Source organism: Caretta caretta, chromosome 3, assembly GCF_965140235.1.
Source record: "Caretta caretta isolate rCarCar2 chromosome 3, rCarCar1.hap1, whole genome shotgun sequence".
NCBI lineage: Eukaryota > Metazoa > Chordata > Testudines > Cheloniidae > Caretta > Caretta caretta.
The window spans coordinates 114,079,844-114,093,290 of NC_134208.1; the positions used below are offsets into that span (position 1 = coordinate 114,079,844).

Here is a 13,447-nt window from a genome sequence, read left to right on the forward strand (position 1 = left end):
TGGGAACTACAGGCCAGTCAGCCTCACCTCAGTCCCTGGAAAAATCATGGAGCAGGTCCTCAAGGAATCAATTCTGAAGCACTTAGAGGAGAGGAAAGTGATCCGGAACAGTCAGCATGGATTCACCAAGGGCAAATCATGCCTGACTAATCTAATTGCCTTCTATGATGAGATAACTGGCTCTGTGGATGAAGGGAAAGCAGTGGACGTGTTGTTCCTTGACTTTAGCAAAGCTTTTGACACAGTCTCCCACAGTATTCTTGCCAGCAAGTTAAAGTAGTATGGGCTGGATGAATGGACTATAAGGTGGATAGAAATCTGGCTAGATTGTCGGGCTCAATGGGTAGTGATCAATGGCTCCATGTCTAGTTGGCAGCTGGTATCAAGTGGAGTGCCCCAGGGGTTGGTCCTGAGGCCGGTTTTGTTCAATATCTTCGTAAATGATCTGGAGGATGGTGTGGATTGCACCCTCAGCAAGTTTGCAGATGACACTAAACTGGGAGGAGTGGTAGATACACTGGAGGGTAGGGATAGGATAAAGAGGGCCCTAGACAAATTAGAGGATTGGGCCAAAAGAAATCTGATGAGGTTCAACAAGGACAAGTGCAGAGTCCTGCACTTAGGACGGAAGAATCCAATGCACAGTTACAGACTAGGGACCGAATGGCTCGGCAGCAGTTCTGCAGAAAAGGACCTAGGGGTTACAGTGGACGAGAAGTTGGATATGAGTCAACAGTGTGCCCTTGTTGCCAAGAAGGCCAATGGCATTTTGGGATGTATAAGTAGGGGCATTGCCAGCAGATCGAGGGACGTGATCGTTCCCCTCTATTCGACATTGGTGAGGCCTCATCTGGAGTGCTGTGTCCAGTTTTGGGCCCCACACTACAACAAGGATGTGGAAAAATTGGAAAGAGTCCAGCGGAGGGCAACAAAAATGATTAGGGGTCTGGAACACATGACTTATGAGGAGAGGCTGAGGGAACTGGGGATGTTTAGTCTACGGAAGAGGAGAATGAGGGGGGATTTGATAGCTGCTTTCAACTACCTGAAAGGGGGTTCCAAAGAGGATGGCTCTAGACTGTTCTCAGTGGTAGCAGATGACAGAGACAGTAATGGTCTCAAGTTGCAGTGGGGGAGATTTAGGTTGATATTAGGAAAAACTTTTTCACTAAGAGGGTGGTGAAACACTGGAATGCGTTACCTAGGGAGGTGGTGGAATCTCCTTCCCTAGAAGTTTTTAAGGTCAGGCTTGACAAAGCCCTGGCTGGGATGATTTAGTCGGGGATCGGTCCTGCTTTGAGCAGGGGGCTGGACTAGATGACCTCCTGAGGTCCCTTCCAACCCTGATATTCTATGATTCTATGAAGTCTGGACAGCATTAAGGAGCAGTTCAACTATAGGCTGAGCAAGTGCAGAATGGTGGTAGAATGTGCCTTTCGACATTTAAAGGGGTGCTGGTGCAGTTTGCTGAGTAGATTAGACCTCAGCGAAAGCAATATTCCTGTTGTTATTGCTGCTTGCTGTGTGCTCCATAATATCTGTGAGAGTAGGTGGAAGATGTTTATGGCGGGGTGGGAGGTTGAGGCAAATTGCCTGGCAGCTAATTTTGAACAGCCAGACACCAGGGCAATTAGAAGAGCACACGGAGGTGCGCTGCACATCAGAGAGGCTTTGAAAAACAGTTTCATGACTGACCAGGCTATGGTGTGACAGTTGTGTGTGTTTGTCCTTGTTGCAAACCCACCCCCTTTGGTGAATGTACTTCCCTGTAATCCAATTCTCCTCCCCCACTTCGACCAAAGCTGGCACAGGAAATAAAGTCCCTATTGTTCTGAATCCATTCATTCTTTATTTATTAAAAAAAAAACTTGAGATCACTGACAACGCTGACTAGTAAAAGGTAGCCCTGGTGTACAAAGGGTTTGATATTGGGGTGAGGTGGGGGAGGAGGGAAGGACAAGGCCACAAATCAAAGCTGTTTGAATGACAGCCTTCTATTGCTTGGGCCATCCCCTGGAGTTGAATGGCAGGGTGCCCGGAGCCTCCTCCCCCAGAGTTCTTGGGCATCTGGGTGAGGAGTATATGGAACTTGGTGAGGAGGGCAGGCGGTTACACAATGGCTGCAGTAGGGGTCTGTGCTCTAGTTGCCTTTCCTGCAGCTCCACCAGACGCCCATCGTGTCCGTTTGCTCCCCCATTAGCCTCAGCATCTCCTCCTGTGTGTTCTGATCATGCTCACTGTATGCCTTCCTGGCCTCTGCCACCGAATGGTTCCATGCATTCAACTGTGCCCTATCAGTACAGGAAGACTGCATGAGCTCGGAAAACATGGCATCGCAAGTGTGGGTTTTTTCGCCTTCTAATCTGTGATAAGGGAGGGATAGCTCAGTGGTTTGAGCATTGGCCTGCTAAACCCAGGGTTGTGAGTTCAATCCTTGAGGAGGCCATTTAGGGATCTGGGGCAAAAATTGGGGCTTGGTCTGCTTTGAGCAGGGGGTTGGACTAGATGACCTCCTGCGGTTCCTTTCAACCCTGATATTCTATGATAACCTCAGGGATGGAGTTGATGCAGGAAACATAGAAACATTTGCAACTGCAGGAGGGAAAAAAGGGGGAGTAGATTTTAAGAAGATACATTTCTGAGAACAAAAGGGAGACTCTTTCATAGTAGTCAGCACATGTTAGGTACAAGGTCACATTTTGCCTTTTATATTGAGCACCTGCTGGTATGGTGACACATCACACGTTGCTGGGCAACAGAATTTGGTTTCCAGGCAGCCATGGTAAGCCAAAGCGTACGTGGGGTTGGCTTCTTTCACGTTCATAACATGTGGGAATGGTTTCAAACTGCATCGCCCCCTTTTCCCATAGCAACCAATGCTGGTTGGGTTTGCCTTTAAATAGCTTGGCTAAAAGGGATCATCCTGGAGAATAGCCACTCCCCTCTCCCCACACCCGCATGTGGCTATTCTCCGGGATGATCCCTTTTAGCCAAGCACAAACAGCCCAGCATGACCAGGGTCTAATGTGTCGGGGATCACCAAACAGAGGGGATTACTGGTCCCTAACAAAAATTCCCCTATTTCAACCAGGTGACCATGAATGATATCACTCTCCTGAGGCTGACACAGAAAGATAAAGACTGAATGTTGCATGAATGCAACCAAAATCCAGGACCATTCGCTGTCATGCTTGGTGCTGCAAGATTCCATACCACTTGCTACTGGCTTGCTGTGGTAAAGTGTCCTGCCATGGAGGACAAAGTAAGGAAGCCCTCCCCAGAAACCTTCTGCAAAGGCTTTCAGAGTACCTCCAGGAGAGCTTCATGGAGATGTCCCTGGAGGATTCCCGCTCCATCCCCAGACACGTTAACAGACTTTTCCAGTAGCTGTACTGGCCATGAATGCATCCCAATTGTTCAGGGCAAATCAAACATTAAAAACACAAATTTATTTTAACCCCCATAGTGTCATTACAAATGTGCACTCACCAGAGGTGCCTTCTCCACCTTCAGGGTCCGGGAACAATACGCCCTGGCTCAAGGGTGAGGAAAAGGTCCTGGCTGCCGGGGAGAACGGATTCTCTGGTTGCCTGCTGTGCATTCTCCTCCTCCTCCTCAAAATCCTCATCCATGTTGCGTCAGGCTGCCACCTTGTCGGTGTCCATGGAGAGTGGTGGGGTACTGGGAGAGTCCTCCCCTAGAATGGCATGCAGCTGATCATAGAAGCCGCATGTCTGGGGCTCTGACCTGGAGCGACCGTTTGCCTCCTTTGTTTTTTGGTAGGCTTGCCTGAGCTCCTTAATTTTCAAGCAGCACTGCTGTGTGTCCCTTGTGTAGCCCCTGTTCGCCATGATCTGTGCGATTTTGGCATATATATCAGCATTTCTGCTGCTGGCTCGGAGTTCTGCCTGCACAGATTCTTCTCCCCACACAGCAATCAGATCTAGTGTCTCCCGTTCGCTCCATGCTGGAGCTTGTCTGCAATTCTGGGACTGCATGGTCACCTGTTCTGCTGAGCTTGCCATGCTCACCAAACAGGAAATGCAATTCAAAAGTTCCCAGTGCTTTTCCTGTGTACCTTGTTAGTGCACTGGAGTTGAAAGTGCTGTCCAGACCGGTCACATTGGAGCACTCTGGGATAGCTCCCAGAGGCTAATACCATTGAATTGCAGAACACTGCATCTACACTATCCCAAATTCGACCAAGGAAGGTAGATTTTAGCGCTACTCTCCTCGTCGGGGAGGAGTACAGCAGTCGGTTTTAAGAGTCCTTTAGGTCAGGAACAGGGTTGGTTGTGTAGACTCATTCCTTATAAAATCGACCTGCTAATTTAGCGCTGCAAAATTCGACCTAACCTCATAGTGTAGACCAGGCCTTACATGAGCAGGAGCAAGGCTGTAGGGTGCACATTGACATAGTTAAGTTGACATAAGCTGCCTTATGTCAACCTAACTGTGTAGTGTAGACCAGAGTTCTTTGTTGGGTCTCGTAATAAATTTACAAAACAAGGCTCTGCAGTAGATCGGTTTGTGACATTGGAAATAAATATACAAGAAGAGAATTTGAAACTAGATACTGGAAATGAGTGTGAAGTAATCATAGCAACTGTTTGCAGAAAAGACTTAAAATATTTAATCTGATAGTCAAATTAAACCATAAGCTTGTATTTCTTTGCAATTTATATTGAAAGAAACATATTTTTTGCAAAATGTCTATCTTTTTTATTGCACGTGCAACACCTAACTTCTTGTGCTGGACACCTTAGCTTTGTGCTGTAGTTCTCCCTACATGTACTGCAAACAAATCTGGTCTCTGGTGTTTGTTTACCTGTGTATTCTGTCTTTATGCCAATTTTAATTAGATGCACTTCAGGTTTTTATTACTTAAAATTTTCATTTATAACATATAGTTTTAACAAGCTCTGGAAATATCCATTGCTCATTACAAAGTCAAGTTTATTTCTTGCTACTAATCTTTCTTTTAATCTAGTTCAATTATATGCCAAAAGTAATCTGGTTTCCAATTAGTCCATCTGTTAATTTAAAAATGATCTTACTAGGTAGACAAGGTGGGTGAGGTAATATCTTTTATTGGACCACTCTCCTAATACTCAATAATGCCATTTGCTGGCCAGTTTCTTGTGTAGAAAATACACCTTTTCCTATTCTTATTCTTCTATGGGACATGGTATTCTTAAAATTGTAGAATGACTCTGTCTAGCACTTTACATGCTCTCCTTAGAAGAATGTATTGTAGACCTCCAGTGCCTCTAGGGTTAGCAATGTAGAAGACTTCATCCTTTGATTTCTCTGAAATACAAATTGCTTTCAGGAAAATTTTCAAGTCCTACAACTTCCATTTCTCTCCCAGGTTCCCTTCTAGATTGAGTGATTCAGGGTGTGTGTGTGTGTGTGTGTGTGTAAAATAAGTGATTTCCTGGTTTTTATTGCACACTGTGCTAAGGTGTATGAATTGCTGCCTGACCTGCCTTTTATTTAATAAAAACTTTGCAATTCTCCAGTGAGTAATGCTCTAATATAATGCTCATTGACATCAATTAAGTCTCTTTTTTTTCTTTAATGGGAATTTGATCAGGCCTTCCAATCTGTCTCTTTGGACCTACTGGTGACTTGGCAAGGGTGACCTCTCCAACCTAATTAAGTCCTGCCACTGAAAGTAAGGGGTCTGCCATGTGAGTACAGGGATTCACCTGCACACAGTCCATTACTAGCTTGGCACCAGCTGCCTTCTGAAGTTACGGGTTTCAGAGTAACAGCCGTGTTAGTCTGTATTCACAAAAAGAAAAGGAGTACTTGTGACACCTTAGAGACTAACCAATTTATTTGAGCATGAGCTTTCGTGAGCTACAGCTCACTTCATCGGATGCATACCGTGGAAACTGCAGAAGACATTATATACACACAGAGATCATGATCTCAATACCTCCTCCCACCCCACTGTCCTGCTGGTAATAGCTTATCTAAAGTGATCATCAAGTTGGGCCATTTCCAGCACAAATCCAGGTTTTCTCACCCTCCACCCCCCCACACACAAACTCACTCTCCTGCTGGTAATAGCCCATCCAAAATGACAACTCTCTTCACAATGTGCATGATAATCAAGGTGGGCCATTTCCAGCACAAATCCAGGTTTTCTCACCCCCCCACCCCCATACACACACAAACTCACTCTCCTGCTGGTAATAGCTCATCCAAAGTGACCACTCTCCCTACAATGTGCATGGTAATCAAGGTGGGTCATGTCCAGCACAAATCCAGGCTTTCTTACCCCCCCCCCCTTTTTTTTTTCCCGGGGACACACACACACAAACTCACTCTCCTGCTGGCAATAGCTCATCCAAAATGACCACTCTCCAAGTTTAAATCCAAGTTTAACGAGAACGTCGGGGGGGGGGGGGTAGGAAAAAACAAGGGGAAATAGGCTACCTTGCATAATGACTTAGCCACTCCCAGTCTCTATTTAAGCCTAAATTAATAGTATCCAATTTGCAAATGAATTCCAATTCAGCAGTTTCTCGCTGGAGTCTGGATTTGAAGTTTTTTTGTTTTAAGATAGCGACCTTCATGTCTGTGATTGCGTGACCAGAGAGATTGAAGTGTTCTCTGACTGGTTTATGAATGTTATAATTCTTGACATCTGATTTGTGTCCATTTATTCTTTTACGTAGAGACTGTCCAGTTTGACCAATGTACATGGCAGAGGGGCATTGCTGGCACATGATGGCATATATCACATTGGTGGATGTGCAGATGAACGAGCCTCTGATAGTGTGGCTGATGTTATTAGGCCCTGTGATGGTGTCCCCTGAATAGATATGTGGGCACAGTTGGCAACGGGCTTTGTTGCAAGGATAAGTTCCTGGGTTAGTGGTTCTGTTGTGTGGTATGTGGTTGTTGGTGAGTATTTGCTTCAGGTTGTGGGGCTGTCTGTAGGCAAGGACTGGCCTGTCTCCCAAGATTTGTGAGAGTGTTGGGTCATCCTTTAGGATAGGTTGTAGATCCTTAATAATGCGTTGGAGGGGTTTTAGTTGGGGGGGCTGAAGGTGACGGCTAGTGGCGTTCTGTTATTTTCTTTGTTAGGCCTGTCCTGTAGTAGGTGACTTCTGGGAACTCTTCTGGCTCTATCAATCTGTTTCTTCACTTCCGCAGGTGGGTATTGTAGTTGTAAGAAAGCTTGACAGAGATCTTGTAGGTGTTTGTCTCTGTCTGAGGGGTTGGAGCAAATGCGGTTGTATCGCAGAGCTTGGCTGTAGACGATGGATCGTGTGGTGTGGTCAGGGTGAAAGCTGGAGGCATGCAGGTAGGAATAGCGGTCAGTAGGTTTCCGGTATAGGGTGGTGTTTATGTGACCATTGTTTATTAGCACGGTAGTGTCCAGGAAGTGGATCTCTTGTGTGGACTGGACCAGGCTGAGGTTGATGGTGGGATGGAAGTTGTTGAAATCATGGTGGAATTCCTCAAGGGCTTCTTTTCCATGGGTCCAGATGATGAAGATGTCATCAATATAGCGCAAATAGAGTAGGAGCTTTAGGGGACGAGAGCTGAGGAAGCGTTGTTCTAAATCAGCCATAAAAATGTTGGCATACTGTGGGGCCATGCGGGTACCCATAGCAGTGCCGCTGATCTGAAGGTATACATTGTCCCCAAATGTAAAATAGTTATGGGTAAGGACAAAGTCACAAAGTTCAGCCACCAGGTTAGCCGTGACATTATCAGGGATAGTGTTCTTGACGGCTTGTAGTCCATCTTTGTGTGGAATGTTGGTGTAGAGGGCTTCTACATCCATAGTGGCCAGGATGGTGTTATTAGGAAGATCACCGATGGATCATTGTGAAGAGAGTTGTCACTTTGGATGGGCTATTACCAGCAGGAGAGTGAGTTTGTGTGTGGGGGGGTGGAGGGTGAGAAAACCTAGATTTGTGCTGGAAATGGCCCAACTTGATGATCACTTTAGATAAGCTATTACCAGCAGGACAGTGGGGTGGGAGGAGGTATTGTTTCATGATCTCTGTGTGTGTATATAATGTCTGCTGCAGTTTCCACGGTATGCATCTGATGAAGTGAGCTGTAGCTCACAAAAGCTCATGCTCAAATAAATTGGTTAGTCTCTAAGGTGCCACAAGTACTCCTTTTCTTCTGAAGTTAATTATGGTGAAGGGTTAGTAAGTTCTTGAGGGGTGTGTAAGTTACTATAACTGAGCCTACCTGTCAACTTCTTAAGAAGAAGAAGAAAATTAGCAAGCTGTAGCATCCAGAGTTTGGGTTATTGCCTGTTATCTGTCCAAAACCAAAAGAAATTGATTTATTTTATAGCTAGTAACAGACAAACCATGGATAAAACAGACTGAAAATGTTTTATGAAGCAATCTTCCCATAAAATAACTTCATATGTGTCTCTCCCTTGTCTTTCCTTTTTTATTCTCCATTTTTCTTTGTAGATGCTGATGCATTTTTTTTGTCTCCTCCTGTTATCTGTATCTTTTTCCTTGAGGGTAATTTTAACATTTTGTTTCCTCCACATTTTTTTAGTTTGACCTATTTACCTTCAGTGCAGTGTTTTCCCCAGGAATTGAAATTAAGGGGGATGTTCGAATTTACGGGGGGGGGGGGTGTCAGCGCCAGTGAGGGGTGAGACCGGGAGGGTGAAGGTGGGATCTGTGGCACCATAGTAAAAACTGAAAAATATTTCATGACCATTTTATTAGTTTTAACTCGTGTTTTAAAAATCATCACACAAATTAAAGCTGGCTACCAAGCCTTCTATGAAGCACTACATCTATATCCTTCTTGGTTTCTTGTAATAATTTTGCTCAACTCTGTTAATGAACTTCTTGAATGCAGTGCATTCATCTTTGGTGGCTTCTTGTATGTCCGGTACTTCCATTCCTTCAATTGATATGGTCATTAGATCATTCACATGATCAGGCAGAAGGCAACTTCTTTCAGAACGCAAAATTCTACTCAATGAGGCAAAAGAACGCTCAACTGTAGCTGTTGTGACTGGGAGTACCAAGAGATGAATTCATACTTCTTTCATCCCAGGAAATATACCACAAAGATTGGGTCAAGCCACTAGTGATGATAAAAAAGTTGAAGGCAAATCTTCATTCATTAGTCGTATGATATTCCACTCTGTGTTCAAATTCTCTAGTCTGTCCGAAGCACATGGCAGCCCCATTGCTGGTAGTGCCTCACTCCACTCAACTGTCGGTGTTTTATAGGACAGGGATCTGTAAAAGCTACGTAGAGGTTGAGTAGAATCTAGAAGTCGCTGTTGTAGATTTTCAAGAATCAAGTCTGTGTACTTTTTCAGTTGTCTTAACAAACACTTCTTGTCCTCTTCACTTAAGGATTCAATATAAATGCCTTCATTAGTCAACTTCAGGTCCGAAGTCTTTGCTTCTTCCAGTATATTTTCAATGGATAGCTCTCTGATTGATCCAAATGTAGCTTTTATTGCTGGACAAAGATCTACTACTGTTTTAGCAAAAAAGAAAAGGAGTACTTGTGGCACCTTAGAGACTAAGAAATTTATTTGAGCATAAGCTTTCGTGAGCTACAGCTCACTTCATCGGATGAATGGTGCATCCGATGAAGTGAGCTGTAGCTCACGAAAGCTTATGCTCAAATAAATTTCTTAGTCTCCAAGGTGCCACAAGTACTCCTTTTCTTTTTGCGAATAGAGACTAACACGGCTGCTACTCTGAATACTGTTTAAACAATGCCATCCAGGCATCTGCTAAATGACCCAAGTGGTTTCAACAGTAGACTTACAAGAGAGAGAATGGCAATAGTCTTCTCTGAACATAGTAGCAAAAGTAATCCACCAGCCTCACTACTTAGATCCATCCCATCTTGGTAGATACTTTCCAAAGCCAGTAATAATGGCTGGAGTGATTAAGACAACAGCCAAGGATCGCTCATGAGAAAGCCAGAGGGTTTTCCCAGGTTGGACTAATTTGAACTTCAATCCCAGTGTATCTTCTATATTTTCCAAGATATTCAGTCTTTTTGGATTCTTGCTGAAAAAAGAATATAATGAAGACATTAAATTTATAGCTTTTAAAATGTCTTTTGAAGAGTCTGCAGCTTGTACTAGCGCTAGTTGGAGTAGATGGCCTCTGCAGTGTGTATAGGAGAGATTAGGGTTACACTTTTCTCTGAGCAAAGCTTGTACTCCACCATGTCTTCTAGAGAAGTTTGCAGCTCCATGAAATTCACAAGCAGCCATCTGTTTGGGGTCCAATTGACAAGCATTTAACTCTTCTAAGATGTAGGTTGTCACAGATGCAGCCAATGTGTCTTCTATAACTTGAACATCTAGAAATGCATCTACTGGCCTACCACTGACATGAAGTTAACGTACACAATGACTTAATACTTGATGCCCATTTGCATCAGTGCATTCATCAGCCATGTATGCAAATATTTTTTGTGGTGAGAGTTCTTCACTTTTTCAACAGTTGAGTCTTTCACTGTTGCACCACATGCTTCTAGCCAGTCAGTTGAGTTTCTTGCAGAAAGATAGTGAGCATTTGCTGGTCTTGTTCAGAACCAGTGTTCAACTTCAGGAGGAACAAGTGATAATGCAGTTAACATTGGCCTCCAGTTTGAATATGTGGTATCTCTTGCTTAAATAGAAAGTAGGATGCCACGGCCATGTTTGTTCACATGAACTATGTTGTGTCTCCAGCATTCTTAACAGCTTCATTAACACTCACCGGTGTTGTCCTTGGTCAATGGAAACTCACAGTTCAGCGGTGCTTGCACATGAGTTCACCTCCCAGGTTGGGGGCAAGAAGGCACCTTGCTCATTCCTCCAGCTGCTCACTGTTCGCTCTGGCCATTATTGTTCATTGTGCCACCGTGCACTCCATCGCTCTGTTGCCAATGGCCCTGTGTCATCACCTCGTGCTGCCACCTGCCACTGTGACCTCTGCTAGTTGGTCTCTTGAGGTTCCACCCAGCTCTCGGTGTGTTCAACTGAGCTTTCAGTGGGGGAACCTCAGACTGGACCGTCTCTTCCACAGAAACACTGTCCCACAGCAGGTCTAAGCACTTAAACCTGATTTCAGATGTAGTGGTCGCTTAACAAAACAAAAGACTATCTATGGAGCCTAATCAGCTCTGTCTTTAAACAGGGGAGAGGGGCAGGTCAAATCATACTTGTGACTCAGGGAGACCATCAACCAAAACACCTGTCCCTACCCTCTCTCTTGATGCCCTCAATCAGCACAGGCTAAGTACAGTTCTACTGCCCTTTACTCATACAATAAGAATAACAACATTTCATTAGCCCTCCACCCTGCATTCAAGTGATTTGTAACCCAACCCCAGCCAAAATCTATCACTTAAGCAACACAGCTCTGTTGCTGGATACCTAGGTAGATTACAATACAATCTGGGCCTGAAGCCTTTCCCACCAGCCCCTAGCTCATCACTAGCTGTCAGGGAGAGCTCATTTAGACTTTGCTTACAAATCATAATTTGAAATTATTAGGTTGGACAACATCACTGAAATGAAGGCATTGACATTGTCATAAAAAACAACAGCTGTATAAGGAAGCTAGTCTATGTTTATACTTTTCAAATCTATTATACTTTTTCAGATACATGTATTTTATCATACACTGTATATGCTTTTAAAGTGTGTATTAATGTTTCAATTTCAATTCAAATTTCCAAACAATCACTAAACTGGCAACACTGCATGTAACTAGTTAAAAAAACTGGGGGGGGGGGGGGAGTGTTGGGGAAATTGGGTGGGTGTCGTCTTCTCCCCCTCCGCACCCCTTTTCATTTATCTACCGTTCTCTTTCCATTCAAATTTCCTTGGTCCTCTCTCTCTCTCGCTCCCTCTCCCTGTACGGCTACTAAGTCCCAGGTATACACCAGGACTGTACACAGAAACTGCAATTCCTCTTGCAGGGGTGCCTGGATTTGGGCAGTCAAGTGCCCTTAGCACCTCTCTCTCTGCTCCCTGAGCCGCCTTCAGGAGGAGACAGCGGTGGTGGCTACTGCATCTGGTAAAGAGGGACCAGGCCAAGAGCCCAAGCGAAGTGGGAGAAGCACAGAGTGCGAAGGGGGTGTGAGCGTGGCTCTGCCGATGTGCCCCGCACCGCGAAAGGGGAAAGCACGGGGCAGGCACGAGAGGATGAGGGCTGGAAAAGGTGGAGAGAAGCGGAAGGGGAAATCACTTGCATAACTGCATGAAGTTCGCATGTTGGACAACATCTGACAGCGCTGGGCTGCCCTTTCTAACTGGAAACCGGCTGGGGGTCAGCCGGCCACAGGGGGGCTGAGACGCTCCGAGCGCTGCCCGCGTGTGCCAGCCCGACCCTGAGGCAGCCCCGGCCACCCCGGGGCGAGTCGCCCTGGGTCCGGGGGCGGCGCTCGGAGCTAGCGCCGGGGGAGGGGTGCCGGGGTCCACCGCGCCTCGCTGGTTTGTCCTTACACCGCTCCGAGAGCAGGAGCGCCGTGGCTGTAGCTGCGCCCCGGGCCCTGGGGGGGGGGTGACGGCTGGGGGGGCCCTCGTCTCCCAAGCGCTCCCCTCTGGGGCACTTGGCAGCCCCAGGAGCTACCTCCTGTGAGGGAGGGGCCGTGGGGGGGGTGCCCCGCCCCCGCGGGCCTCTTTCACACCCAGGCTATTCCCAGCGCCGCACGAGCCGCCGCGCTCTTTCGCCCGAGCGGCCAGGCGCCGCCGCCCCGCCCCCACCGCTCCCGTTAGCACTCGGGGCAGCTCTCGCGGTGTTTGGCGGCCGCCATATTGTGTGACACTATTTTGATTTGGGAGCGCAGCGAGGGGGGGGGGACGGGAGCGACGCGGAGCCGGAGCGGTTCCAGCTGAGGACGGGAGCGGCGCCCGCAGACACCCGCCCACCCTGAGCCTCCCGCTTCTCCCGCCCGCGGCGGCGGCGGCAGCTTGGACCTCCCCCCCCCTCCCCTTCCCAGCGGCGGCGCAGCAGCGGCGGCGCGGCTCTGAGGTGTCCCCCCTGCCGGGAGGCGGCGACGGCGGCGGCTGCTGAGGTGGGGGAGGAGGAGGAGGAGGGTAAGGCAGACCCCGCCGAGGCGGGCCTGGCTGCTGCTCCCCTCCCGGGGGGCAGCTCGGCCCGCAGGCCTGAGAGGGGTTGGGGCTCCTCCCGGGCCAGCCCCTGGCCCGGCTCCCCCGCCAGCCATCAGCGGCCAGGGAAGCTGAGGCCTCTGCACGGGGGAGGGGGCTGTCGGTGGAGGGAGCAGCCCCCAGCGCAGTGTGCGAGACGGGCACGGAGCGGCCGCTCCGCCGGCCAGGGGGCTGTCGCCCGGCGGGGAAGCCGGGACGGGATGGAAACTATTTCCCTTGGCACGTCTCTGCTGCCTTCCTTGAAGTGGAAGGGATTGGGTCCGTGGGGGAGGGGGGGTGCCCCTGCCCCTGTCCCGCATCGGAGTG

General features: G+C 47.5%; 1 protein-coding gene across 5 annotated transcripts in view; it reads left to right on the forward strand.

Moving 5' to 3' along the window:
* Positions 1-12,804: 12,804 nt before the first annotated feature.
* The window catches only part of TAB2 (TGF-beta activated kinase 1 (MAP3K7) binding protein 2), a 142,688-nt gene continuing 142,045 nt past the window's right edge, over positions 12,805-13,447 (forward strand). For 4 of the 5 annotated variants that reach the window (XM_048844255.2, XM_075126799.1, XM_075126800.1 and 1 more), the window contains exon 1: positions 12,805-13,069. The gene's annotated coding sequence lies outside the window, so the exon portion shown is untranslated. The remainder of the gene's footprint in view (positions 13,070-13,447) is intronic. The other variant, XM_075126798.1, reaches the window with a different exon arrangement.